The sequence below is a fragment of the Aedes aegypti genome, chromosome 3 (genome assembly GCF_002204515.2).
Source record: "Aedes aegypti strain LVP_AGWG chromosome 3, AaegL5.0 Primary Assembly, whole genome shotgun sequence".
In the NCBI taxonomy this organism is placed as follows: Eukaryota; Metazoa; Arthropoda; class Insecta; order Diptera; family Culicidae; genus Aedes; species Aedes aegypti.
This window is the reverse complement of record NC_035109.1, coordinates 257734260-257761793: the sequence shown is the minus strand read 5'-3', so window position 1 is coordinate 257761793 and position 27534 is coordinate 257734260.

The window sequence follows — 27534 nt, the reverse complement described above, 5'->3', positions numbered from 1 at the left end:
GCCAAACAGCGGTGTCAGAATCTTGACAAATATTTGAAGAAGCATCCAAATAGTTGCATCTTAATGGATGACGAAACATATTCGAAACTGGACACATCTACGCTACCAGGACCACAGTTTTATAATGCAGTAGTTGGAGTAAGGGTACCAGATGACCGAAAAGTGATCGGAATGGAAAAGTTCGGGAAAAAACTCCTTGTGTGGCAAGCTATATGCTCGTGCGGAAAAAAAAGTTTGCCATTTTTCACAACAGGGACCATAAACGGAGAAGTTTATCGCAGAGAATTTATCAAAAAGCGGTGCAGGCAGGGTCGCGCCCGCAGGCAGATGGTAAAAACAAACAATAAAGCCATTGCTTTAACCTAGAATTTGTTAAATTAAAACTAATCCTCTTAGTTAAAAATAACCAAAATATTTGGTCGATTCGAGAGCTGTCAAATGTAATAATCATAATTTATTTGTTTTTTTTTGGATTTCAGAGTTTATTAAGGGGTTGAATGTGCAGGTATAAGGTATATTTGATCATGCTGTAGCGCCACCTGGTGAGTTAACTCCAAAATTTAATGTCAACTGAGTGGAAGATATCAGGTTTATGACCAAGTTCTCCAAACATAATATCATTATGTTTTGTATCGTTTTCAAGTTATTTGCGCAAATCATTGTCCTCAATTGAGGATGCTGGGAGTTAACGGGTTAAATCAAGTGAGTTACATACTATATTTTTCTTTCATAGATGTTCCATGTTATGTTTTATCCATGTTAAGCGTTCAATTCTATGGAAAGAATATATTAGCTAAAAACGGCACATTTTAAATATACCTCGCTGAATAAAACCTCAAACCGTGGGTATACCAACGATCACGTACAATGCTAACAAATGTGACAGCTGTGCCATAATGGGATCGGATAAGGTTCAATATCCTCTCGTGTGCTTTATTTCTTGCGTGGCTGGCTGCATCGGTATCCATCATTACCACCCCTCCAATAATGTTAACGAGCTATTGGTGTCTTCCTAGAGCAGCATCGCTGGTTCGGTTGGTTCTTCGTAGGTTTTCTTTAGCCGCTGGTGCTCGAATCAGGACAAGGATGACTGTGTATATCCTGCTATCGTTTTTTTTATCCTACCATTTATTTATGAATATGAAAAGTGTTGTGGTGCTGCAATGGCCTACCTCTTCAAAGGATATGGTTTGCCTTTACTCGTCGAGACTCAAAATATCTCCCCGGAACTCTCCACCTAACGGTTTAAATCCGAACATTTTTTCTTTTTTTTTTGCATTTTCCTCTGTATTAAGATAAATTGCGGTGATCATGGAAAAATCATGTATAAATTATGAAATTACCTCTATCCAGCCCAGACCAAGTCGTTGCGTGCGTCTTTCGTGGAAGAAATGCTGCTAATGCAGAGACCTTTCAACGGCTTTGCATTCTTCGCTTGCTGGTGCTCGGCGAGAATTTTCGCGCTATTTGTGTGCGATTATCGTTCTAGTAGGTAGCTCAAGCTGCTGTCGAGAGAAGAACGAGCAATTAAGCTCATTTTCTTGTTCTTTGCAACGGTGCTGACTGGGAAGATTTGTTAATATCCACCGAATGATGGAAACTGCCGCCGTATCAGCTGTTGTCCGATTGTTGAACTGGCAAAAGGTGCAACCCACTTGGGAGCTCACAAGTGGCTACTAGCACCTGGTGCACAGTTTGCTCGTGCCAAAGTCATTGATTGATTGTTGTCAACAACCGAAAGTCGGCGCAGCAAGCGGTGATCAGTGTAGGCGACTGCACAATCACTTCGAAGCGCTCCGTCAAACACTTGGGGGTGATGATCGACGACAAGCTTACCTTCGGTAGCCATGTCGATTATGCCTGCAAGAGAGCCTCCACAGCTATTGTGGCACTGTCCCGGATGATGTCCAATAGCTCTGCGGTGTACGCCAGCAAGCGTAAGCTTCTGGCCAGTGTCGCCTCGTCCATACTGAGGTATGGTGGCCCGGCTTGGGGCACGGCTTTGAGTACCGATAGCTACCGTAGCAAGCTAGAGAGTACTTATAGGCTCAGGTTGCGAGCGCGTACCGTACCGTGTCACACGATGCACTCTGTGTCATCACCGGTATGATGCCTATTGGTATCCTTATCATGGAAGACATAGAGTGCTTCGAAATGCGCGGCACAAGAGGCATACGCAGGACTGCCAGACTGGCCTCCATGGTCAAATGGCAGCGTGCGTGGGACAGTTCCACCAAGGGAGTGTGGACTCACAGGTTGATTCCGAGGTTAGATATCTGGGTCAATAGGCGCCATGGGGAACTAACATTCCACCTAACACAGGTCCTTTCGGGTCATGGATGCTTTAGACAATATCTACACCGTTTCGGTCATGCGGGTTCTCCCGAATGTCCAGTTTGTGCAGGTTTAGAGGAAACGGCGGAACACGTTTTGTTCGTGTGCCCGCGTTTCCGCACAATGCGTGACCGCATGTTTGCCACATGCGGTCGGGACACGACTCCGGACAATTTGGTCCAGAGGATGTGTGCAGACGAGTTTGGCTGGAATGCCGTTTCATCGGCTATCACCCACATCGTCTCGGAACTCCAAAGGAGGTGGCGTGTGGACTCGAGGAGTGACTAGTGCAGACGCTAATCAACAGGTGGTCCAAGGGTTCGCAGTCGGCTACGTAGGTCATACCGGTGCCCTACGGTCGAAATCGACCCTTACAGCGATTAAGTGGCCGCGGGGAGAACATCCTGGTAGCGCTGCTGTCGTGGCGCCGGCCTACTGGGTGGGTACGAGCCTCTGGTTGTTCGGGGCAGGTGGAGGCCCCTTCGTCAGCAATCCCAGCTCGTGCTAGCTGATAGGGCCTGAGCCTTCAGTAGGTCAAATTGCGAAGCCCGCAGTATCAGTTCTTGATACCTGCGGTGCAGCTGGGCGCGGGCTTAGTGGTCGACCCTGCCCGCCTTCAGCGGACAACGGGAGGGGAGGACCACCCGGGAAGCTGGCAATGCGCCAGCATGCTACCTTGGTGGACCCCCATAAGCGTGTCATCGATGTTCGTTGCTGCATGGCTACGCAGCTAACCTGGAGGATGCGATGTGCAGTAGCCCCTCTCCGAAGCAATGCCTTCTTGGTGGTCCCGGAGAGACGAAGGGTTTGGCGGCAATGGAAATGGTTTAGTGGGTCGGGGGTGTAGTCCTGTTTACTGCTTGTACGTAGTAAATGGTCCCCAACCCCACACTCCCGGACCTCGGTCCGGAGTCTGTTGAGCAGATTATCCCCCCATTGCTTAGAAGGAAAAAAAAAAAAAAAAAAAAAAAAAAAGTCATTGATCTCATTGCGAGTGTGTGTCGCATTGCGTTTCTAACGGACAAAGGTGCCAAGTGAAATGGTGCCCTCTGGCAGCGGGCTCATTTAAGATCAATTATGGAGAGTCGAGGAAATAAAATACATGGGAACAGTAGCTGACCAGCGCTAGAAACGGTTTTCTGTTACCAACTAGTTTGAATATGACATTAATGTTTCTTTATGTTTCAACTGTTTATTGTTTTACTTGTGGAAACATTAAAATTGTGTATTTATTGCACCACTAGACTGTCAGTCAATCTTCAAAAGTTCGCGATCACAAAAAAAGTGTAGATTTGCATCGAATCGTGCTGGTGTATATAAAAAAAGAATTATTTGCTTTACAGTCCGATGAAGATAGTAGACACGTGAATGTGGTTGCAAATACGCATTGAATTATTTTTATTTATTTTTAGAACGTTATCCCATTTGAATTTTCTATGTTATTATCACTTTAATTAAAGCAGATTTGGCCTAAGAATTACACTAAAAAGATCTAAATCAGAGGCAGACATGTTCGTGCGCACCATACCCACGTTTTGTGCGTTCACTATTTTTTTCTGCTCTCGCAAGTTTTCAATACTACCTAAAACAATAAAACAGTACTTTCCAGGACTACAAAAACAATACTTTTGATCCCTTTACGATCCTTGTTTGAACCCGTGCCTTCGATTTTTTCGTTAGACCCGTTAGTGAGAGCTAGCGGTGTTAATCCTTATTAGACACCGTCTTGGGAAAAAAGCCTCTTGCTGGTCACTCGTTCTTTCGTTCATTCACGGAATATGATTGCAACTACGTACAAAAAAAAGGGTAAATCTCTGGACTCACAAAGGCCGCCAAAGGCCGAAGCCTGCGTGTCATCTTTAGTAGACTGCAGAAGAGTTTGGATATTTTTTCTCTATACAGTTGATTATGTTCTACATCTCGATACCTTTCTAAAAGTCGATGTTTTTTGACGTAGGACTACGTCTTTCTTTTCTATATAGGAGTGAAATTGGAATTTCAAAACCAAGAGCGTTACGTTGGCATGAAATACGTTGGCTAGCTTAACGAAATTCCTTGATTAGCACCTCAATCGAAAGACAAGGGCACTTCCACAGTTATTAACTGACAGCTTTCTTTACTTAAGTTGCCATTTTCGCATTCGTATATCGTGTGGCAACCCAGACAACTAGAAGTCGCAAGAAAGTTCACGTAATAACTCGTTAATTCATACAAATCACATCAAACCCGCAAAACACAGTAGATGTTTCGTCCCGTACACTCGAGTGCACTCATACAAAGAAAGTCGAATCAATCCGTAGCAGCTGTCAAATCAACATTTGTTATCATAAGTTAAGTCGCATAAGATCACAGGTTAGTTCGGTTGAAAATTTATGCACTCGCATTGTATGCTATTATACATCACATAATATATGCACGTACATCGCCTCCACTATTGTACGTAGAAGGCCTTTTCGCGACATCTTATAATTGAAATTTTGCACATACAAAGCCTCCAGGTAATTTCGTTATATGTGCATTTTGGTTGTCTGGGAAATACAATGCTACCCTATGCCCAGGGGAGTCATGGAAATGTTCATTTCGAAAAGAACCTGGACCGACCGGGAATCGAACTCAGACACCTTCAGCATGGCTTTGCTTTGTAGTCACGGACTCTAACCACTCGGCTAAAGAAGGCTCCCTCGTAGCATCATACAATATCTGATTTATTACGAATAATCGACAATACGGTAATTTGAGGATGTTTCCGAGGACGCTGCTGCAGCGCCGTCGGGATGCAATAACAGCATCCAGCTTTTTACGCTGGCTTGGTATAAATTGTGATTCACCCCCTTCTGACATTTAATGTCTACACTTTAATTTTTATAGCTGGGTCGCAGTAAGCTTTGCGATTTTTGATTTTTGTTATGTTGTCAAAGAAACGCCAAATATTTTCATAATGTTGTTTGTTGTTGTCTTAGGCTGTTAGCTGGGTTTGGAGAAAATTGAAAAAAAAAAATTTCTATTTCCTTATTGTATACTAATGGTTCTATTATTTTTTGGTGAAAGCTTATCAGCAAGAGTTGCAATGGTGCCTGTTGAATTAGTGCTGTTATTACGAATAAGCTAACGATAACGCTAAAAAATGTTACTGCAATGAATAAACGCGGCCGTGATGATTCCTGATGTTTTTTTTCGCACTATTGTGCTCGAAATGTTACGTTCGTTCCTGAGACGCATTATGAGTATGAAAAAATTAAAGCGCATAGCGCACATAACAACTTATAATAGAAATGCAAGATTGCGAATAAAAGTGCGGGATTACGTCGGATGGGTTTTGTGTCTTCACCGCACTTATTCAGCATGAGATTTCGAATAAGTTTGGTGAAGACAACAGACCGATCCGATGTAATCCCGCACTATTATTTGCGATTTCGTATTTATATGTGGGGAGGGGAGAAAGGGAGGTCAGTTTGTTCCAGTTAGCAATGCAATTTGTAATACCTTTCCTCACCTTCCTACGTCCTGACCTGAAAAGTTCCCCGGTAAGCCTTAATCGGGAATACTTAGGTAAAGTTGTACCATGTAGGACGTTGGTTGTGCATTGCGTCATAATAGTAGAAGCATTAACCTAAGAATGCTAATGTCGCTGCTGTTCGTGTTACCAACATCTAGTTTGCCACGAACTGACAGCGTGAGTACCGAGCCTCAAAGTGTCAGTTTACAACAAACAATGAAAAGTCAAGTTTACAACAAACAATGAAAAACCATAATTTAAGGTAATAAAAAATGAAATCAGTTTGGTGACAACCACGTCATTAGCATTCTACTACTAATATTTCTATTGTCATAACCCATATAGATATAGATCTAGACTTGAACAAATTTTTGAACATCATGTCACTTTTGCATACTTCGGAAATCTCGTCAGAACGGAATCAATCTAGCCAGAATGGCTGTTCTCAGGCGTTACATAATGCTCCCTATGTTACGAAAACCAACGGGAATGGGAGAGAAAGGGCTGCATGATCTTTGAGAAAAACATAACTCGGCCAGAGCTGTTTTGTTCCAAATATTCTGGCTAAAAGTTAAGCGCATATTAAAATATATAATTTATTTCCTCATTTTTTTTTATTGAATTCTGTCTGGTTCCTGATCCTTTCCACTTATAGATGTAGATTCTTCCATGCCTGGTGTTTGAAATGGTATAGAAGGAATGCCATACTGTTATGCCATACTGCATTGCCTACTAAGATCATACTATAAAATGTGAATGCAAGAAAAGTCAAAATCGATTCACCCCTCGCAGTTTTGTAGCCAGCGTAAAAAGCTGGATAATGCTTATCTTGTACATCCCTTGCCAAGACATCAATTTCAAACAACCTATTTTCCAGATCAACACCGCACGACGGCTCACCATAGTAGCATGTCCGAAAGAACTTGAAACTATTGAGAACCAGAGCTACAGGTCCAAAGCCCTGATAAAAATGGATGGTTGTGATGGCTATGAACAAATGGAAAATACCAAAGACAAATTAAAGACCTCCATGTCCCTTGCAGTTGCCCAAAATTTTATGGCTCATAAGGTAATCTAGAATACCGTGAAAAGTGTACTGCGATCTGTCAAACTTGGGTACCTTTTGCACTACCGATGGACCGAATGCAGTACTAGAAGTGGTACCCAATTTGATCCCGAGTGGGACGGACCTGGACAATACTGTATCGTGTCAGCACCGAGGAGGCAGTCCCTCTAGCACGATGTAGGTAGCGCATCCCTGGTTAGGTGGCCTATTGAAGATTCTTCACCAACCACGAAAGGCAAAAGTAGAGCAAACGGATTGATTTTACGGCAACAGACCCGGCAACGAATGAAGGACAACGATTGGAAAGTTAAATCTTGGAACGTGAGAAATTTGAATGAACGCGCGCGTGTATGGCTCCTGGCTCGTGAACTGCGGAATGTTGGCGTGAACGTGGCAGCTATTCAGGAAATATGCTGGCCGAGAACCGGAGATCGCAAATTCCGCAAACACACCTGGCGACACCCGAGTGGCGATGCCTGCTCCCAAATAGACCACGTGCTGGTTGATGGGTGACATTTCTCAGATGTCAGGACCTTCCACGGCCCTAATATCGACTCGAATCATTATCTCGTTGTAGCTAAAATTCTGGCGTGGTTATCCAGCGTCACGAGTTCCACAACAAATAGAACGCTGCGCTTCAATATAAAATGCTTGTCGACTGATGTCACAGCTATACAGTACCGCTAGCAGCTAGACGAGCAGTTGGGAAGAATTAACGTTGCTGGACACGTCGACAGCCTGTAGAACCCTATCCATGAAGCTGTTACAACAACGGCGCGGGAAGTGATTGGCACTGGTCGACGACGAAGACGAAACGACTGGTTCGGGGGAAACTCGAAAATGGTGTGTGGCGCAGACGCATGAATCACGAGTTGTATCAAGTGTATAAAGATGCGAATATTATCAAGCGTGTAAAAAATGGCAGACTTCAGTGGGCAGGTCACTTAGTGCGAATGTCGGAAGAAAGAATTGCGAAAATAATATTCAGCATGAACCAGGTAGAGGTCAGCGGCTTCGCGGAAGACCACGAATACGCTGGCTGTACGCAGTGGAAGAGGACCTGGCGACCCTAAACGTTCGGGGCAACTGGAGAAGTTTCGCCCAAGACCGACGAAGATGGAGCGCTACAATACGTCCGGCAATGGCGTGACACTACGCTGTTGCCATCAAGGTATCAGGTATTTCCCAGATCAGAATGCGAAGAAATACGCTAAATAGGAAATAGTACAGATTTGTTGGCCCTGAAAAGGGCTGATTGAATTGTTGAATGCGAACAACATGGACACATTTTGACGGCGCACTGGTTGAAATCTACCTCGCCCGATGAGGTTTGCGGTAGCGATGACGATGGGCGCTTTAGCAAGCGGTTTTGGCTGATCTTCATCCATCTCGTACAAATCATGCGTTAACCCACCGATTACTCCAGGGTCGAGATTTCACAATCCAGATGACTCTTCTCCTTTTCGTATTCATCGCTTTCTGATCTGGGAAATAGGCTATATGAAATTGATGTCTTGGCAAGGGATGTACAAGATGAGCATTATGCTGTTGTTGCATCCCGACGGCACTGCAGCAGCGCCATCGGAAACATCCTCAAACTAACGTCTCTTCTTTCTGGCGTTACATCCCAACTGGGACAGAGACTGCTCATCAGCTTAGTGTTCTTATGAGCACTTCCACAGTTATTAACTGAGAGCTTTCTATGCCGATTGACCATTTTTGCATGCGTATATCGTTTGGCAGGTACAATTATACTCAATGCCCAGGGAAGTCGAGAAAATTTCCAATCCGAAAAGATCCTCGACCGGTGGGATTCAAACCCACGACCCTCAGCTTGGTCTTGCTGAATAGCTGCTCGTTTATCGCTACGGCTATCTGGGCTCCTACCCAACTACAGTATTGTCGACTATTCGTAATAAATTAGATATTGTGGTAGGTGGTAAACACGGTAGATGAAATTACACAAATAAATCTTTAGTAAACATTAGTAGGCCCTAAAAAGGGCCGATTGAATTGTTGAATTCGATCGAAGTTGTGTCAATAGTAGTCCTAAGTCAACCCCAAATTTTTTCGATCACTTTATTTTGCTTACATTTTTACTCGCCATATCTCGATATCCTCCTTATCTCGATGTCCAAATAGCTCGATGTGGTTTTTATTCCCGATTTTCTCTCCGTATGTCGATATGCCCATTATCAAAGGTTACTTAACTAGATTTTGAGGGTATCGAGATGTGGAGAGACGATTGTATTTTCAAAAGGTTTGGTAAGAAAATGTCAAATTTATTAGAAGAAACAATTTCAAACTCGTTTTTCAGTTAGTGGAAAAGAAAATTTGTTCCACAAAAATATAAAATTTTATGTTGATGTATCGTTAAAACCTTAATTAGTACTATTGTCTCTAATCATTAAACAGAAGTGGCGTTCAGAAAAAATGGAAAAGTACTGGGATGTTCAAAAATAAAAATTATAAAAAATGAAAACCAAAATTCATGAATTCGCGAATAAAAACGAAAATAAAAATTTCGGTACAAGCGGGTTAAAATTATCAACGATTAAACTCTTTGATATAATGCGAGTCGATTTCCGCAAGTTAGTTTGAAGCAAATTATCTTGCTATCCAGTGCATTGAAAAGGCAAATAGGCAGCTATAAAAGCATATTTACCAAGCCGTGTTTCAACAGAAACACCTAAAGTTTCTAAAACTTTGGCTTCAAATGACGAAAAAAAAATTTTCAAAGGAACTCATGATGGTGAATGCTAGATAACCTCTATTTGTCGCAGATCAAATCACTTTCTTGTGAAATCTTTCTTCAAATTTGAAATAATTTTGACAAGGTTTAAAAAAGAGACTGTTCTTTGTTAGAACTAGGCAAGGATGCTCTTCAAATTATCCATATGGCAGGATTTCCTAGATTTTCTTCAGATTCAAACAGCAAACCATAAACCTAATAGACAAATGGCAAATAGATTACGATGAAAGTGCCATGTCCGTGACACATAGTGACGACTGTTGCAAACTTCATTCTCCGAGGACGACCAACATGCGTTCTAATACCCGGTGAGTTCGCTAAGACCGATGCCGAGTGCTGGCCATTGCGTTAAGTATGTATGCCCGTTAATATTAATGGCAGATAAATGGAAGGATATGAGTCCGCGAGACGTACGACGCCACGCTTTAAAGTGTTATTAAGATAAATTGTCCGCTCGTCAGACAGACAGAGCACGGCACAGCATTCAAATCGACATGATGTCATGACAGTTCCATCACCGTAAACACCGTTACCGAATCACCGTTGTTAGAGGGAGTTGGTTAGGGCGGTTCAAAATGCAAAAAAAGTTTGAAAACTCAATCTAACGTATCTTTTTTTTTTTCTAGTTCATTTATTTGAGGCTCAATCGCGTTTAACGCTTTACGGAGCCGAAATTCATTTTTTGTATTGTTTACAAATCATTCACTTTTTTGTACTAAGATTAGTATGGGAAGGAGCCAGGGTACTCGTGGCAACTCGAGGTTAATGGTCACATTTTTTGGAAGGAAGGACATGGTGAGGATTGGGTTTAGGGTTTTCTGCAGCACATCCGGGAGGTATATCGTGGTATCGCGATTAACGTGTAGTGGCGTTGGTACCAATTTCTTGCCGGTATTCGTCTGCCGGATGGCCAGGATCCTCAATCCAACATACAAGGGACAAAACACAGAAAAAAAAACTGGAGAAGAGAACACAGAAGAATTAAACTTTTATACTGGACAAGCGAAGAAAATCGTAAATTGCGACCATATAAATAAGATCGCGGGTGCCCAACACATCTCTAACTGGAACATAGGGTTGTCTACCTCGGGCCGCAAGGGTATCCAAAAGTTGCGCTCTGGAGGCGTCCATATCCGGGCATTTCCAAACTACATGATCGATGTCATCATAACCTGAACCACACCTATTACAAATATTGCTCAGCGCGAGGTTAATTCTGTGCAAATGTGTACCTAGCGAGTAATGGTTGGACATAAGTCTTGACATCACGCGAATGAAATCTCGACTTACATCCAAACCTTTGCACCACGCTCGCAAGGAAACTTTAGGAATTATGGAGTGTAACCACCGTCCCAGTTGGCCATTTAGCCAATCGCTTTGCCAACCGTGAAGAGAACTTTGACGTACTAAATGAAAAAATTCATCGTGTGAAATTCTTCTATCATAAATCTCACCTTCCTCAGCGCCCACCTTTGCGAGAGAGTCCGCCTTCTCATTGCCATAAATTAAGCAATGTGAGGGGACCCATACAAAGGTAATCTTATATGATCTTTCGACCAGTGCACACATCTGCTCTCTAATTTTTGTAAGAAAGTAAGATGCATGCTTTACAGGTTTCATCGATCGAAGTGCCTCAATAGAACTGAGGCTATCCGAAAAGATGAAGAAGTGGTCTGCGGGCATGTTAGAGATCATCCCCAAAGCGAAGTTGATTGCTGCCAGCTCAGCAACATAAACCGTGCAAGGTTCCTGAAGTTTTCGGAAGGCGGAAGAGTTTTCATTGAAGACACCGAAGCCAGTGGATCCATTGATGCGGGACCCGTCAGTGAAATATCTCCTGTAGGAATCGACATTCTGATACTTTGCGTTAAAAATACGTGGAATCGTTATACATCGAAGTTGATCTGGGATTCCATGAATAGCTTGTTTCATGGACAGATCGTATTCAACAGAGGAACTGTCATTGGTGAAGTGTACACGTGGAGCGTTAAAACATGGAAGACTTATGTCAGATGACATGTAGTAGAGATAAACTCTCATGAATTTTGACCGAGTATTCAGTTTGAGCATTTCTTCGAAGTTTTCGATAACGAGTGTGTTGCTCACCCCACACTTAATAAGTATTCTTAGCGAGAGCTCCCAGAATCGGTTCTGTAGTGGTAAAACCCCTGCCAGCACCTCCAGGCTCGCATTGTGAGTCGAATGCATACAACCTAAGGCGATACGCAAACAACGATATTGAATTCGTTCCAATTTAATAAGGTGGCTGTTTGCTGCTGAGAGAAAACAGAAAGAGCCATACTCTAGAACAGAGAGAATTGTTGTTTTATAGAGTTTTATGAGGTCTTCCGGGTGAGCACCCCACCATGTTCCGGTAATTGTTCGTAGAAAATTGATCCTTTGTTGGCATTTTTCCGTTAAATACCTAGTATGGGTTCGCCAAGTGCCTTTTGAATCAAACCAGACCCCAAGGTATTTTGAAGTCAAAGACTGGTCGATGTCTGTTCCCAATAGCTTAAGCTTTAGTTGGGCTGGATTCCGCTTCCTAGAAAATACAACCAGTTGAGTTTTTTGCGGCGCAAACTCGATCCCTAAATTTCTAGCCCAAGTGGATAGATTATCAAGGGAATTTTGCAATGGTCTTTGCAAGATTTCCGCTCGTGGGCCCTTCATAGAGACCACAGCATCATCTGCAAGTTGTCTAAGCGTGCATGGTTCTTCCAAACAGTTGTCAATATCTTTAACATAAAAATTATAAAGCAAGGGACTTAGACATGAGCCTTGGGGAAGACCCATATAGCTAATTCTGGAAGTTGTCAGTTGACCGAGAGTGAAGCACATGTGTTTTTCTGACAACAAATTGTACAAGAAATTATTTAACATTCCAGGTAGTCCACTATTGTGCAGGCTTTCTGACAATATTTCTATGGAAACTGAATCAAAAGCGCCCTTAATGTCCAAGAAAACCGAAGCCAATTGCTCCTTGTCTGCAAAGGCTAGTTGAATATCTGATGAAAGCAACGCTAAACAATCGTTTGTTCCTTTGCCCTTGCGAAAGCCAAATTGTGTACTGGAAAGCATGTTGTTTGATTCGACCCAGTGATCGAGTCGGGATAGGATCATTTTTTCTAACAATTTCCTTAAACATGATAACATAGCGATCGGGCGGTACGAATTATGATCAGACGCTGGTTTCCCAGGCTTTTGAATAGCTATTACTTTGACCTGTCTCCATTCAGGTGGAACAATGTTGTGTTTCATGAATGAGTTGAACAGGTCAAGCAACCGTCTTTTAGCGATATCAGGGAGATTTTTAAGAAGATTGAACTTAATCATATCGCGTCCCGGAGAGGAGTTGTTTGATGAAAGAAGAGCCATAGAAAATTCCAGCATAGTGAATGGTCTGTCCAACGCATCGTCTCTCTGGGTTTCCCAAAAAGGCGGATGAGCTGGAACTGAGTCTGGACAGACCTTTTTTGCGAAGTTGAATATCCAACGATTGGAGTATTCGTCACTCTCATTTGAGGATGAGCGGTTTCGCATGTTGCGAGCCACTCTCCAAAGCGTCGTCATTGAAGTTTCTCGTGAGAGGCCATCGATGAAACGTCGCCAATAGCTACGCTTCTTCGCTTTAATAAGATTCTTCAGTCTTTTTTCGAGCTTCGAGTACTCTAAATAAAGTTCTGAGGTACCATATCTACGAAAAGCTTTAAAGGCATTAGATTTTTCTCGATACAACTGAGTGCATTCATCATCCCAACCAGGTGTGGCTGGTCGTCTTTTGAAGGATGCACTTGGAACTCGTTGCTTTTGGGATTCTAATGCACTTTTATAAATCAATTCTGTTAGGAATCGATACTCATCCAACGGTGGGAGAGTGTTGAATGATTCGATACCGAAAGTTACCGCTGATGCAAATTTTTGCCAATCTATATTCCTAGTGAGGTCAAAAGGAACCTGAATTGACTGTTCTGACCTTTCACAATTATTTTTGATAGAGGTTATTATGGGCAAGTGATCACTACCATGGGGATCATCGATAACCTTCCACATGCAATCGAATGATAGTGAACTTGAACCCAGAGACAGGTCAAGGCGGCTTTCTTTGCCGTCGGATGAAATACGTGTCACTTCACCTGTGTTCAAAATGTTCAAGTTGAAATCGTCGCATAAGTCATAGAAAATAGCCGCTCTATAATCGTCATAAGATTCGCCCCATCCAGTACCATGTGAGTTCATATCACCCAGTATTAAAACTGGAGATGACAGCATGGAGACTGCATTCCAAAGATGACGGCGGTTTATTGAAACTCTTGGAGGAATATAAACAGAAGCTACGCAAAGATCTTTACCCTTTACGTTTATTTGGCAAGCAACGATTTCTATGCCTGGATGAGTCGGAATGGGGATTCTGTAGAATGAATGGCACTTTTTGATCCCTAAAAGCACACCCCCGTAATTATCATCTCGATCCTGGCGTATAATGTTAAAATCGTAGAAGTTAAGATCATCTTCAGAAGAAAGCCATGTTTCACAAAGTGCAAATATATCACAATCTGAATTGTGAAGCAAAAACTTAAATGTGTCTAATTTAGGTTTTAGACTATGACAGTTCCACTGTAACACAGTGATCATATCTTGTACCTCACTCGATGAATTATCCATCGAAAGATATGATCGAAGCAAGGAGGGGCCACGAGATAGTCAATTCCCTGAGATATCCTTCTATTGCGGGGAGAAAAAGATCGAGTATGCCTCTGAATGAGTCTGAAACTCCGAGAGCATTACATATGCGATCCACAAGGGCCGTAAAAGTTATCAGTCCTCGCTTAGCCCGGGGAGTTTTCGAGGAAGAGCGAGGGACTTCAGTAGCATTTCTTTTGCTTTCTTGTCTAGAGCTTCTTTTCGAAGTGTATTTTATCTGTGGAGGCGGGGGCGGCAGATCTTTGCTGCAACACGGAACGGAAGCATCAAAGACCTGTTTCTTCGGGTTTTTCAAATTTGCCCCACCTCCTTTGGAATTAGGCAAACTTCTGAGGGAAGATTTCAATACCTTACGGCGCAGTCCCGGAGAAGATGGAGACTTTCTTTTACCGGGTGCGTGTACCTCCGAAGAATCTCCCCCATCGGTTTCGTCGTCGTTCGCTTCATCGGAAGACAACTCTTGAAAAGAGTTACCAACTGGGATGGCTGATGAAGACTCTTTTGCAGGCGGATTCAAAGCTTTCACCATTTCCGCATACGTCTTCTTGGAGCGCTTCACAATTGAGCGACTCTCATTTCGAATGCGCTTTTTGTATGCCGGGCATTTCTGCAAGTCATGCAGATCCTTGCTACAGTAGCTGCATTTTTCAGCTTCCTGTGTGCAAGCATCTTCTGAATGAGCTTGGTTGCATTTGCCACAACGGGGCTTGTTGTCGCAAAAGCTAGCACTGTGGCCAAGCTGCTTGCAGTTGGTACAATTGAATACCTTCGGCACGTAAAGACGCACTGGGTAAAAAACACTATCAATGCAAACAAATTTCGGGAGGACGGAACCAGGAAAAGTCACTCGAAACGAGGCTGACGGCGAAAAAACTTTCTTATTTCCTTCCATGGAAACTGATTGCAATTGTTTGCAATCCAGTATAGCCACATCAGGAATTGACCGGTTATCAAAAACACCTTTGCCAGTCTTAATGTCTTCACATGTCAGACTCGCGTCGATGATTTTCCCTTCCACCTCGACTTCTCGTGCCGGAATATAGGTAAAGTATTCCACAGCAAAAGCCTCATGCTGAGCAATCTCGTTCGCTGCTTTGTAACTAGGTGCAGTTACACGCAGCTTGGATTGCTTCACTTGGTGAATAACGGTCCCTGGATATTTACGCGTCAGCTCTCGAGAGATCGAGAGCACATTCAAAATCTTATTTTTGCGCCGGAAATAGACAACCCAAGGCCCAGCCGAAGACGGTTGGTAAAACCGCGTTCGAGCAACGAGATCTTTTGGAGGCGTATTGCCTCCATCCGAATCGTCCATGCGGGATAAAAATCAACCGCAACCAAATAAAAAAAAAAAATAATAAAAATAATAATAAAAAAAAAAAAAAAAAACAAAAAAAAATATGCAGAAAAAAAATTAACCTATCAGTGGACTATTTTGTACACACCTCCCCTAAATGAGCAAAGCAAAATTACAAAGAAAAAAAAAAAAAGAAAAAGAAAAAAAAAAAAACTTAACCAATCAGTGGGCTATTTTGTACCCAACTCCCCAATTCGGTCGAAAGAATCGCACCGGGAGAGAGACAGAGGAGAAGCGAAAACAACCTTGAACTCAGCACTGTTTGTTCGGAGAAGTAAAAGCAATTCAATAGATATCCAAATTGATACTTATCCGTATACAGCAGCTCGTCCACGCACCGTAGGTAGCAGAACGACCGATTTGCCTTCTGCCTTGTTGATGCTCTTGGTGCGGGGAGAAAAAAATCAATCACCGTTGATGCAGTTGGTGATGACTTTCCTTATGGTGGAACGATGCTAGTTTCACTAGCTCGCTTCCTTCGCGAAGCGCGATCGCCTAAGCACACAATTGCACTAATTTAATATTGATTGTGAGCACAAATTGAACCAAAAACCCACGCGGGCGGTGGGAGAAAAAGGCCTAAAATACTTTGCAAGAGTGCCGTGCGATGAGACCGGGAATCAGTCAACCGACTCGTACAAGCGCTAAGCAAGGAATGAAACGTATCTTTATTACTATCCTCACGATAAAAATAGAGTTTCGTAAAATTTTAGACTTTTCGGTGGTGTATTAAAGGTGAGATGTAGGTTTTTAGGGGAATAACTTTGGAGACATTTTGAAACGTGTTTCAAACACGTTAGTATTGGAACATAAGTACAAACTTATCGTCTCAAAATCTCTTCAACATTCCATAGTAATTTTCATATAAACCAAGTTCTTCAACTACAGCCTGATCAACGTATATGCATCGACTAACGACAAACCCGATGACGTGAAGGACGCGTTTTACGAATGTCTCGACAAGACCTATGGAGAATGCCCAAAACACGACGTGAAAATTGTCATCGGCGACGCTAATGCGCAGGTCGGAAAAGAGGACTTCTTCCGCCCTATCATTGGTACAGAGAGCCTTCACTCTGTTACCAACGACAACGGCCTACGTTTAGTGAACTTTGCTGCCACCAGGGGGATGGCCATCAGCAGCACTTACTTTGCACGCAAGGACATCCGCAAGCACACCTGGCAACACCCAAATGGCGAACTTTGCAACCGAATCGACCATGTTCTGGTAGACGGCCGACATTTTTCCGATGTCATCGATGTTCGAACTTTCAGGGGTCCTAATATCGACTCAGACCACTATCTCGTTGTAAGCAAAATTCGAGCGCGATTATCAACCGTTTCGAATTCTAGAAATCGACAATCGTTGCGTTTCAATATCCAACGCCTGTCAGCAGCTGGTGTAGCAGCGGACTACCATCAAAAGCTCGACGAGCGGATTAGCGAAATCGACGAAAGCGTCAACCTCAGCGATCTGTGGGAGTCAGTCCACGGAGCGGTGAGCACAGTAGCGCGAGAAGTGGTAGGTACTGCTCAATGGAGACCAAAGAACGGTTGGTTCGACGAGGAGTGCCAGAGAATGACGAACGAGAAGAACTTGGCTAGAAGCTGGATGCTGGTGTCTGGTACCCGTCAAAGCAGAGAGCGGTACAAGGAAGCAAGGGCAGCCGAAAAACGGATCCATCGCAGAAAGAAAAAGGAGCATGAAGAGGCAGTAATTGCTCAGGCGCAAGAAGCTATGGAACAGAACAACATGCGACGGTTCTACGAGTCCGTAAATGGTGTGCGGAGAAAAACAGCGCCGTCTCCCGCCATGTGCAACGACCGTGAAGGAAACTTGCTGACGGATAAAACAATGGTGGCCGCCAGGTGGAAAGAGTACTTCGAGTCATTGTTGAACGGAGATAATGGGAGTGGATCTGGTAGCAGAATTCAAATCGATGACGATGGACAGGCTGTGGAACCTCCAACGCTAGATGAGGTAAAAAAAGCTATCAATGGGCTGAAGAACAACAAGGCTGCTGGGAAGGACGAGCTCCCGGCTGAACTTCTCAAACACGGAAGTGAGCAGCTGCACGTACTCCTTCACCGTATCATATTGAGGATATGGGAGGAAGAACAAATGCCTACTAGTTGGTTGGAAGGTCTCATTTCCCCTCTGTCCAAGAAAGGGCATCGACTGGAGTGCGCCAATTACCGAGGGATAACACTCCTAAATTTGGCGTACAAAATCATGTCTGGAATTCTGTTCAACAGATTGAGACCGTATGAGGAGTCCTTTGTCGGCGAATACCAAGCTGGTTTTCGAGAGGGCCGATCAACGACGGATCAAATGTTTATCCTGCGTCAAATCCTAGATAAATTCCGGGAGTACAACTTGCAGACTCATCATCTGTTTGTAGATTTCAAGGCAGCGTACGATTCAGTGAAGAGAAACGAGTTGTGGCGAATTATGTCCGAACATGGCTTTCCGGTGAAGCTGATTAGACTGATTCGTGTAACGCTTGATGGATCGAAATCAAGTATGCGGGTGGTGGACGAGATTTCGTCATCGTTCGTAACCTTAGATGGATTGAAACAGGGTGACGCTCTTTCTAACTTGCTGTTTAACATAGCGCTCGAAGGTGCTATCAGGAGAGCCGGTGTGCAGAGAAGCGGTACCATTATCACACGTTCTCATATGCTCCTTGGCTTTGCGGACGATATCGACATCATCGGGATTGACCGTCGGGCAGTGGAAGAGGCGTTCGTGCCTTTCAAGAGGGAGACAGTGAGGATTGGGCTCACAATCAACACCACAAAAACGAAGTACATGATAGCTGGTGGTCAACGTGGGTCCGGATGTGTTAGTGGTAGCGAAATGGTGCTAGGTGGTGAAAAGTTTGAAGTGGTGGAAGAATTCGTGTATCTTGGAACACTAGTGACATGCGATAATGATGTTACCCGCGAGGTGAAAAGACGTATTGCAGCTGCGAGTCGGGCTTTCTACGGGCTCCGTAACCAGCTGAAGTCCCGTAGCCTGCAAACGAAAACAAAACTCGCGTTATACAAGACACTGATCCTTCCGGTCGTCCTATATGGCCATGAATCATGGACATTGAAGGAAGTCGACCGGAGAGCTTTCAGGGTGTTTGAACGTAAAGTGCTGCGAACAATACTCGGCGGTAAACTAGAAAACGGCATCTGGCGGCGTCGCATGAATCACGAGTTGTAACAAGTGTATAAAGAGGTGGATATTGTCAAGCGCATAAAACACGGCAGGCTGCGTTGGGCTGGTCACGTTGCCCGTATGCCGGAAGAACGACAAGCAAAGATAATATTCAACAGAGAACCCGGACGAGGCCGCCGACTTCGTGACAGGCCGCGCACACGATGGCTTTTTGCGGTTGAGGAGGACTTAAGGGCACTTAACGTTCGGGGCGACTGGAAGCGATTGGCCCAGGACCGAGCCCAGTGGAGAAGATTCATCCATTCGGCGCAGATTCATCGTAGCGAATTGTAGCCCATCAAGTATCAAGTAAGCTTTTGAGCCACCGTTAAATCACCACCGAAAAAGCTAAACATTTCACAGAACTTAATTTTAATGATATATGGCAGACTGGAATTGAAACTTTTTGTAATTTTGAACCGCCCTAGTGAGTGGTGGATGAAAGTAAGAAAAAAAAAGTCATATCCATTTGAGCGGGAGGATATAAGCTTCAGGCTGGTCGGATATGGGAAACGTTTTACTGTTCATATGCGATTTGTACTTATTTTAACCCGAGCCGGGATGCGATATTGTGTCTTGTTGTTTATTGCATGTTGTGAAGACGCTTTTAAGTTTTACGATAGCAAACGATATGTGAATATTTCATGGTTGCTTTTGCGGAACATTTCGTTAATTTGTTTTCCTTTTATTTCATTTGAAAGCAACAAACATTTACTAATACGCAGTAGGGACTTATTTTGGTGGCACATGATATGGACCTTTCCTAATCGTTAGACAAAGTGACAATACCAGCTTGCATATGGTTTTAATCAAGTGGTATTTGTTGCTATTCAATTGTTGATACATCAAAAGAGGTCAATAATTATCATTTATTTGTACGTTACATACGAATTTAAAATGCCGCTTTAATTTAAAAGGTCCTCAAAAATTTCGAAGTTTTTTCCCTATTTTTTACCACTGTGTAATCTACACTAAGTTTTATAGTATTTAGTACCCAATATTTAAATGTAGAGAAGCTACAACGTTGGTAACAAATTATTCCCTGGATAATGTTAAAGTAGTATTCATTGATTGAAAATATATATATTTTGACTAACCTGTGAAACTGCAATGTCATGCGCATTGAATCTAATTGTTAAGTTTGCATGTATTAAACAATTTCACTACGCTCAAAAAAACCAGTTATTACATTTTGCGCAACAAAAATCACAAGCATTTAACACAATTTTTTCTTCTTCTGATTACAAAATAAAAACTTTTTTTAGTAAGCTTTTTTTTCTTTGATTCATTTTTCATGTATCGAATGTATCGTTTGGTAACGAAAATGACCTATATTTTGTGTATGAGCGAGCATTGATGACCGTACAGTTCGTAGTTGCTACGCCGTGATTGACCAGAATAGTCGATATTGCACTAAAATCCGATAGGGACGAATGACCTTCGGGTTAAAGTCCCTCTCAAACAACAACAATTAAAATCCAATGGACTGATAGTAGAGTAATTTACCATTTCCAGAGTACGCTGGCTACTTCAAGATTTTTTTTTCAGGAGATTTCAGGAGATCCTCTAGTGATTCCTTGAGCAGTAATTAAAAACAAATCTTTCAGTCAAAACTCTTTCTGAAACTTCCTTCTGGAATAGCGTCGTTAGCGTTAGCGTTAGCGTAGTTACGGTATACTTCGTAGATTGGATACTAGCACCATTCATGTTTCTTTTTAATAATCTCATTCTGACTACTTTCAGAAACAAGGCAGGGGAGTATACCTTGTTCAAATCATAAACAAGAATACTGAAAGCATGAATATCACTATTCCTGGCCACGCCCATCTTTTCTGAAACTTCCTCTTGGAATTAATAACATAAACTCATTAATAACATACACTCATTAACTTCTCCGAAAATTCTTGGAGGAAATCACTAATTCCCATAGGAATTTCCCTTGCTGCTAGTTGCTCTAGGGATTCCGCCAGAAGATGTCTTGAAAATTTCAGAGGATCGTCCTGGAAACGCTTTCAAGGTTTCCTCAAGGAATTACTTGTAATTTATATAAGCAATTATTACAAAACTCAAAAACGGAAGCAATTATTTTATGCTCTGTCAGTTTTGTGAAAATTTTGAAATTTTATTTGTGAAAAACAGTTGATGTGGATGTGAACTTATTTGGATATTCTAAAGAAGTACGTGATGATTCAAGTTTGTACAATGAGGGATGTTACATTCCAGCCATCGATTATGCAGCAATGCCTCCACTAGAAACTAACATTACAGGAGGATCATCGGCACGCTCATCATCCCTTTTGAACGATTCTGAGACGACGCACAGAGGAGCACCTAGAACAAATTCGTGGCCATAATTTCGATTTTGAAAAATTGTGATTTTTGATCCCGCTATATTTTTTAAACATAGCTAATAGTATGCCACATGTTGTGGCTACATTGAAAAGACGTCATATAACCTTGAACAAATGTTAAAAGAGTTCAAAAAAGCAGGATTTTCAATGGTTTTTCATTGTTTTTATATTATTTAATCAGAATTATTTTTCCCATGAGACAGTTTTGCCAAAATAAACATATATTTTTTTCTGAACTTTTTGTTTATAAATACAAAAAGAGCTTCTGCATAAAATTTTCCAAAAAATATTTTTCATTTGTTTATTTTTAAGACTATATTGCAAAACGTCATTTTTCGTAAACTTCGGTATTGAAAAAGTTACCTTATACGGCAATATCCGGCAAAGTTTCGACCACAGTGTGAAACTTACATATGTTATCTATCAGTCACAGCATAAAACTCTTCCGCTCTTGAAATTTTAAACCCTTTGAATATATCAATTTTTATCATTTTTTTTTTCGAATATTTTTGCCCGCTTTTCAATAACTTTCTATCCCTAATCAATTGAAGTGCATGGTCTTAATGCGTTTGTTTAATGTGATGTCCGAGAAAATTCTAATTTAAACATATTTCTTTTATTTGTATAACTGACTTAAGTAAAATTGCTAATTTTATAAATAACGTATATCACAGTTTTTACACATGACATCGCCAAATCAGCTTTAGCAAATTTTTGAAATAAACAGAAATGCTTTGTAAAAGACGCAATGGTGCCATGGTTTAAAATTCCATGTCTTTTGAATTTATTCTTCTTCTTGGAATTACATCCTCATTGGCACAGAGCCTGCTTCTCAGCTTAGTGTTCAATGAGCACTCCCACAGTTGTTAACATCACATTAATAGGTTTTCAGGAATACCGTAATTTCGGTTGAAATGGATAATATTTTCCGGTTGGTTTTATCTGTTCTCTTCAATGTTGACAATGCCAAACAACTGAATACAGGAAAATACGACGGTAATCCTCACGAGCTCATGTACAGAACTTACTTGATACTTGATGGGCTACAATTCGCTAAGATGAATCTGCGCCGAATGGATGAGTCTTCTCCACTGGGCTCGGTCCTGGGCCAATCGCTTCCAGTCGCCCTGAACGTTAAGTGCCCTTAAGTCCTCCTCAACCGCAAAAAGCCATCGTGTGCGCGGCCTGCCACGAAGTCGGCGGCCTCGTCCGGGTTCTCTGTTGAATATTATCTTTGCTTGTCGTTCTTCCGGCATACGGGCAACGTGACCAGCCCAACGCAGCCTGCCGTGTTTTATGCGCTTGACAATATCCACCTCTTTATACACTTGGTACAACTCGTGATTCATGCGACGCCGCCAGATGCCGTTTTCTAGTTTACCGCCGAGTATTGTTCGCAGCACTTTACGTTCAAACACCCTGAAAGCTCTCCGGTCGACTTCCTTCAATGTCCATGATTCATGGCCATATAGGACGACCGAAAGGATCAGTGTCTTGTATAACGCGAGTTTTGTTTTCGTTTGCAGGCTACGGGACTTCAGCTGGTTACGGAGCCCGTAGAAAGCCCGACTCGCAGCTGCAATACGTCTTTTCACCTCACGGGTAACATCATTATCGCATGTCACCAGTGTTCCAAGATACACAAATTCTTCCACCACTTCAAACTTTTCACCACCTAGCACCATTTCGTTACCACTAACACGTCTGGACCCACGTTGACCACCAGCTATCATGTACTTCGTTTTTGTGGTGTTGATCGTGAGCCCAATCCTCGCTGTCTCCCTCTTGAAAGGCACGAACGCCTCTTCCACTGCCCGACGGTCAATTCCGATGATGTCGATATCGTCCACAAAGCCAAGGAGCATATGAGAACGTGTGATAATGGTACCGCTTCTCTGCACACCGGCTCTCCTGATAGCACCTTCGAGCGCTATGTTAAACAGCAAGTTAGAAAGAGCGTCACCCTGTTTCAATCCATCTAAGGTTACGAACGATGACGAAATCTCGTCCACCACCCGCACACTTGATTTCGATCCATCAAGCGTTGCACGAATCAGTCTAATCAGCTTCGCCGGAAAGCCATGTTCGGACATAATTTGCCACAACTCGTTTCTCTTCACTGAATCGTACGCTGCCTTAAAATCTACAAACAGATGATGAGTCTGCAAGTTGTACTCCCGGAATTTATCTAGGATTTGACGCAGGGTAAACATTTGATCCGTTGTTGATCGGCCCTCTCGAAAACCAGCTTGGTATTCGCCGACAAAGGACTCCTCATACGGTCTCAATCTGTTGAACAGAATTCCAGACATGATTTTGTACGCCGAATTAAGGAGTGTTATCCCTCGGTAATTGGCGCACTCCAGTCGATGCCCTTTCTTGTACAGAGGGGAAATGAGACCTTCCAACCAACTAGTAGGCATTTGTTCTTCCTCCCATATCCTCAATATAATACGGTGGAGGAGTTCGTGCAGCTGCTCACTTCCGTTTTTTTTTCATGTACAGAAATTTTCTATCAAATGTGGTTTTAGTGCTGAAAATAATCTCCAAAATAAAAACTGGGGGGACTCCATTTCGGGGTGAAATTGATCGCTTGTCAATGCGATTATTGTGAGTTTTTGAAATTACTCCGCATACTGAATTCCGGCTTTCTGAATACGAATATGCTTCCAAATTTGAAAAAAAAAACTATATTTTTGAAATATTTTTTTAAAAATCAGGAATTTCGCGGAAAACGCCTCAATGTAGGCAATTTTGAAAAAAGAATGTCCTGATGTCTAACCGATACTGAATTATTTCAACAAAATAAGCTCATTGATACGAGTTTCGTTGATTAAAAAACAAACAAACTTTTAGGCTATTTTTGAATGTTTGTTAATATCGTACCGATTCATGAATTTTACATTATTTTCTTAGAAATAAACATTCATCAACGCAAAACAAATCTTCACAACTCTCGATCCAACAATAGTCAACAACGTTCATTCACACCATTGTTTGAAAAAAAAAAAAAATCGACGCATTAAATTCCTTTTCATCGAGTTTTATGATCCCAACTTTCAGAAATGACGGGTATCTAAAGGATATTCAATGGACTTGAAAGTTGTGGGTGAAAATTGAATGAATTAACCAATAAATGTCATGATTTTACACTCATGGGAATAGGAGTTGTTCCAGCTGTAAAATTTTTACCTGATTATGCTGTCAAATTTGCTCCTAATTATGAAGGAATTCTTATGAATATTCGTCTACTTTTTTATTAAAATTTTAAGACTGATGGACTCCTAGTTTTGTTGATGCGATTCACATTTATAAAACATAGAGAGTCAAAATAATCCGTTCGTGATATTTTTAAATTTGTGGATCAGATTATTTGTACAAATGAGGCATACATAAAATTTTTGTAGAAGGCATAGAGAAAGCGTTCCAGATAAAACATTCCAATCAGTTTTATTACTCCATTAAAAAGAAATTTGATTTCATGAATTGCAAATGCAATATTTCACTGTATTCTTTTAGACGAAAAATCCAGTAACTATTAAAATTCTAATTATTCATCGATTGCTTATCCTCTTGGCGAGCTAGATGCGCATCAAATTATGACGTACAAATCTATTTTCCATCTGTTGGTTGTTCAAACGATTGGCCATCAAAAATTAAATCAAAAACTGTTTTTCTACAACGGTATTTTTTTCGATATGAATACTCACTGATATGTGGATAAATGTCCTGAAAAGGTTCGAAATTTATCCTAATTGAGTTATAACAGTTTTTAGTCAATATTTAAGTATGAGCAGATCATTTAGGGTAAAAAATAATTTTGGCCATGATTTACCCAAATTACTCTTGTGTGCGACGGAACGTTTCTTTTGAAGGTTGGATCCGGTGAGTTCGTTTCAATTTGGGTTTGCATTGTTTGTGATAGCTTTAATGTCAGGGACCAATGCACGAGTTTAGTCATTTGACGTTTGTGCGGTGCCATATTTGCTCGTTATTTGGCCACATAAATAGCACGGCATCTCTCAAACATCAAATGACTGAACAAGTGAACTCGTGCATTGATCCATTGGTGATCATGTTTGTGTTTGATGCGGTGAATACAAGTGGTTTATGACCTTTTCGAGAACCATGCAAGAGTCACTCTTCTGGTATATTTTTTATAGCAGAAATGAATGAATGAATTGTCTTTATTAACGAGACTATCAGCCCTTGGCTGGTTCGTCTCTTTTATAGCAGAAAGGTCATCGTGGACTGGATGGGAGATGAAAATTAGTTCTGGTGACGGAATGCCTATCTGGTAGTGATAGTCAACGCTGTTCGGACAATTTTTGAACTGCGCGTAGAATTTCATTTAAAGAGCTTCTCTCTGTTATGCGTTTAAAGATAGTGGTTCTCACGGCGTAACAAATGACAAACATGATACGTAATGCTGAAGCAGATTTTTTTTTTATTTTCATTACAAAAAGACTTATCTTGGATCAAATGTTGGTGAGCCATTATCAATCACATAATTTCGAATTTTAGCAACATTAGAATTTGTTTTTCACTTTTTATTTACAAGCATTTTAGATACAAAGTGATTGATACAATTTTCAATATTGTAACAAAAGGTTGAATCTATTTTATATCATTGAAAGCTACAAAACTCGAGGGAGGTCAGATTTTCTTTCTTTTCAGAGAGCGAGTAAGGGCGCTTAAGCCAAGGCTCTGTAGCCAGGACATACGGGAGAAATACCTGTGTCCCATCCCAGGAAAAGAACCAAAAACATCAATGGAGTGCGCATTAACTTTCTAAGCAACGCCTCTCTCAACGATTTTGATTATCATCCTAAATGGAACAATTGGTACGGTTGTCCCCGTTTCTTCTTTCACAATACTTCAAACTTTTTCGTCGATCATGTTATTCATTCGTGAATAACCTGATCGACGTTAATTTTTGAATTCTCTTCAAACCCCCAGTCTGCATAGTGGGCCTGGCAATTTTAATGTTTGCATCAAATCATTGATATGCTGCAAACATTAATGCTGGCAAGAAAATACTGGAAGTAATTTCGGTATTTCCAGGATGCTTTTCAATATTAGCTGTGCAAGCGCTTAGATTAGAAAAGATAAGATTAATCATGAAGTTATTACAAGAAAATCCCTGTAGAGATGAGCTCCATTACTTGAACAAATTCCTGGAAAGTCTCGAAAAGAAAAATAAAAAAATTATCTTTAATAATTTGATTTTTGACAAATCCATCGTTAATTTTCTTCGGTATGGATTTATTTCGAAAATACCAGTAATTTTTTTTGGCACTATCTGAGAAATTTCAAAAAACACTGTTGCCAATTGATTTAACAACTTGTTTTTCCCATAGTAATGTCCACACAAATCCATACATGGGTTAAAATCAGTCGATTTCCAAATGTCGTAATAAATGGACATTCCCTCTCCTGGCATGTTATTCAATATTCCCAGCAACATCCTGGTGTAAACATTTTATAAACCATCTCGAACCATTTTATTTTGTCAGATCTCTAAGCCGCACAATTTGCACTGCCAACTCAGCGATTACGCAAAAGTTGTGGAAAACACGATAACAAATGGTGAAAACGTGCCGGACCAGAATCTGCTCCTCTATTCCGGTTTGATAAACATATGCAATAAAACCGCCCTTGGCGTTTTCCGCTTTTTCTCGTACCGACCATTCTCGACCCCCTCCACCAGAGAACAGTTCAATTTAAATCACCCGTAGATAGAGGTAGCTACGTGTATGCTTCCGCTGCTGGAAGAGGAAAGGTAAATTTAATGGCCACATCAAGCCACCTCCACCGGCAGCAGCAGCAGGCGGAAAACTCGCGGAAGGTCGATCTGTTACAATTCGGTTGCTGGCTGCGTGGAAATTTCGTCGGAACTCAGATGTTCATCGGATTTCTTTCCACCTGACTGCAATCTCAATGACCCGTGGTTGGGACTCGATAAGGGTGACCGAGCGTCGACGTGTGCGTGCTAATCGAATTCACTGGCCACACCGAGTCCGAGCCAGAGTCCTGGGGACGATTTTTGCATTTTCAGCAAGCTAGAGAGGGCATGGAGGAGTAACTAGAATAAATTCTTGGATATAATTTAAGCATCGAAATGTGGAGAATTTGTAGTACACCGCGTATATTGCTGGGCATGGCGTACCTGAAGGAATGAAATAGTCCTCTTTGTGTGATCCTTAGGCTCCTGCCCAGCAACTCCTATCCCTACGTCTTTGCGGTACTAGCCGGGGTACGAACAG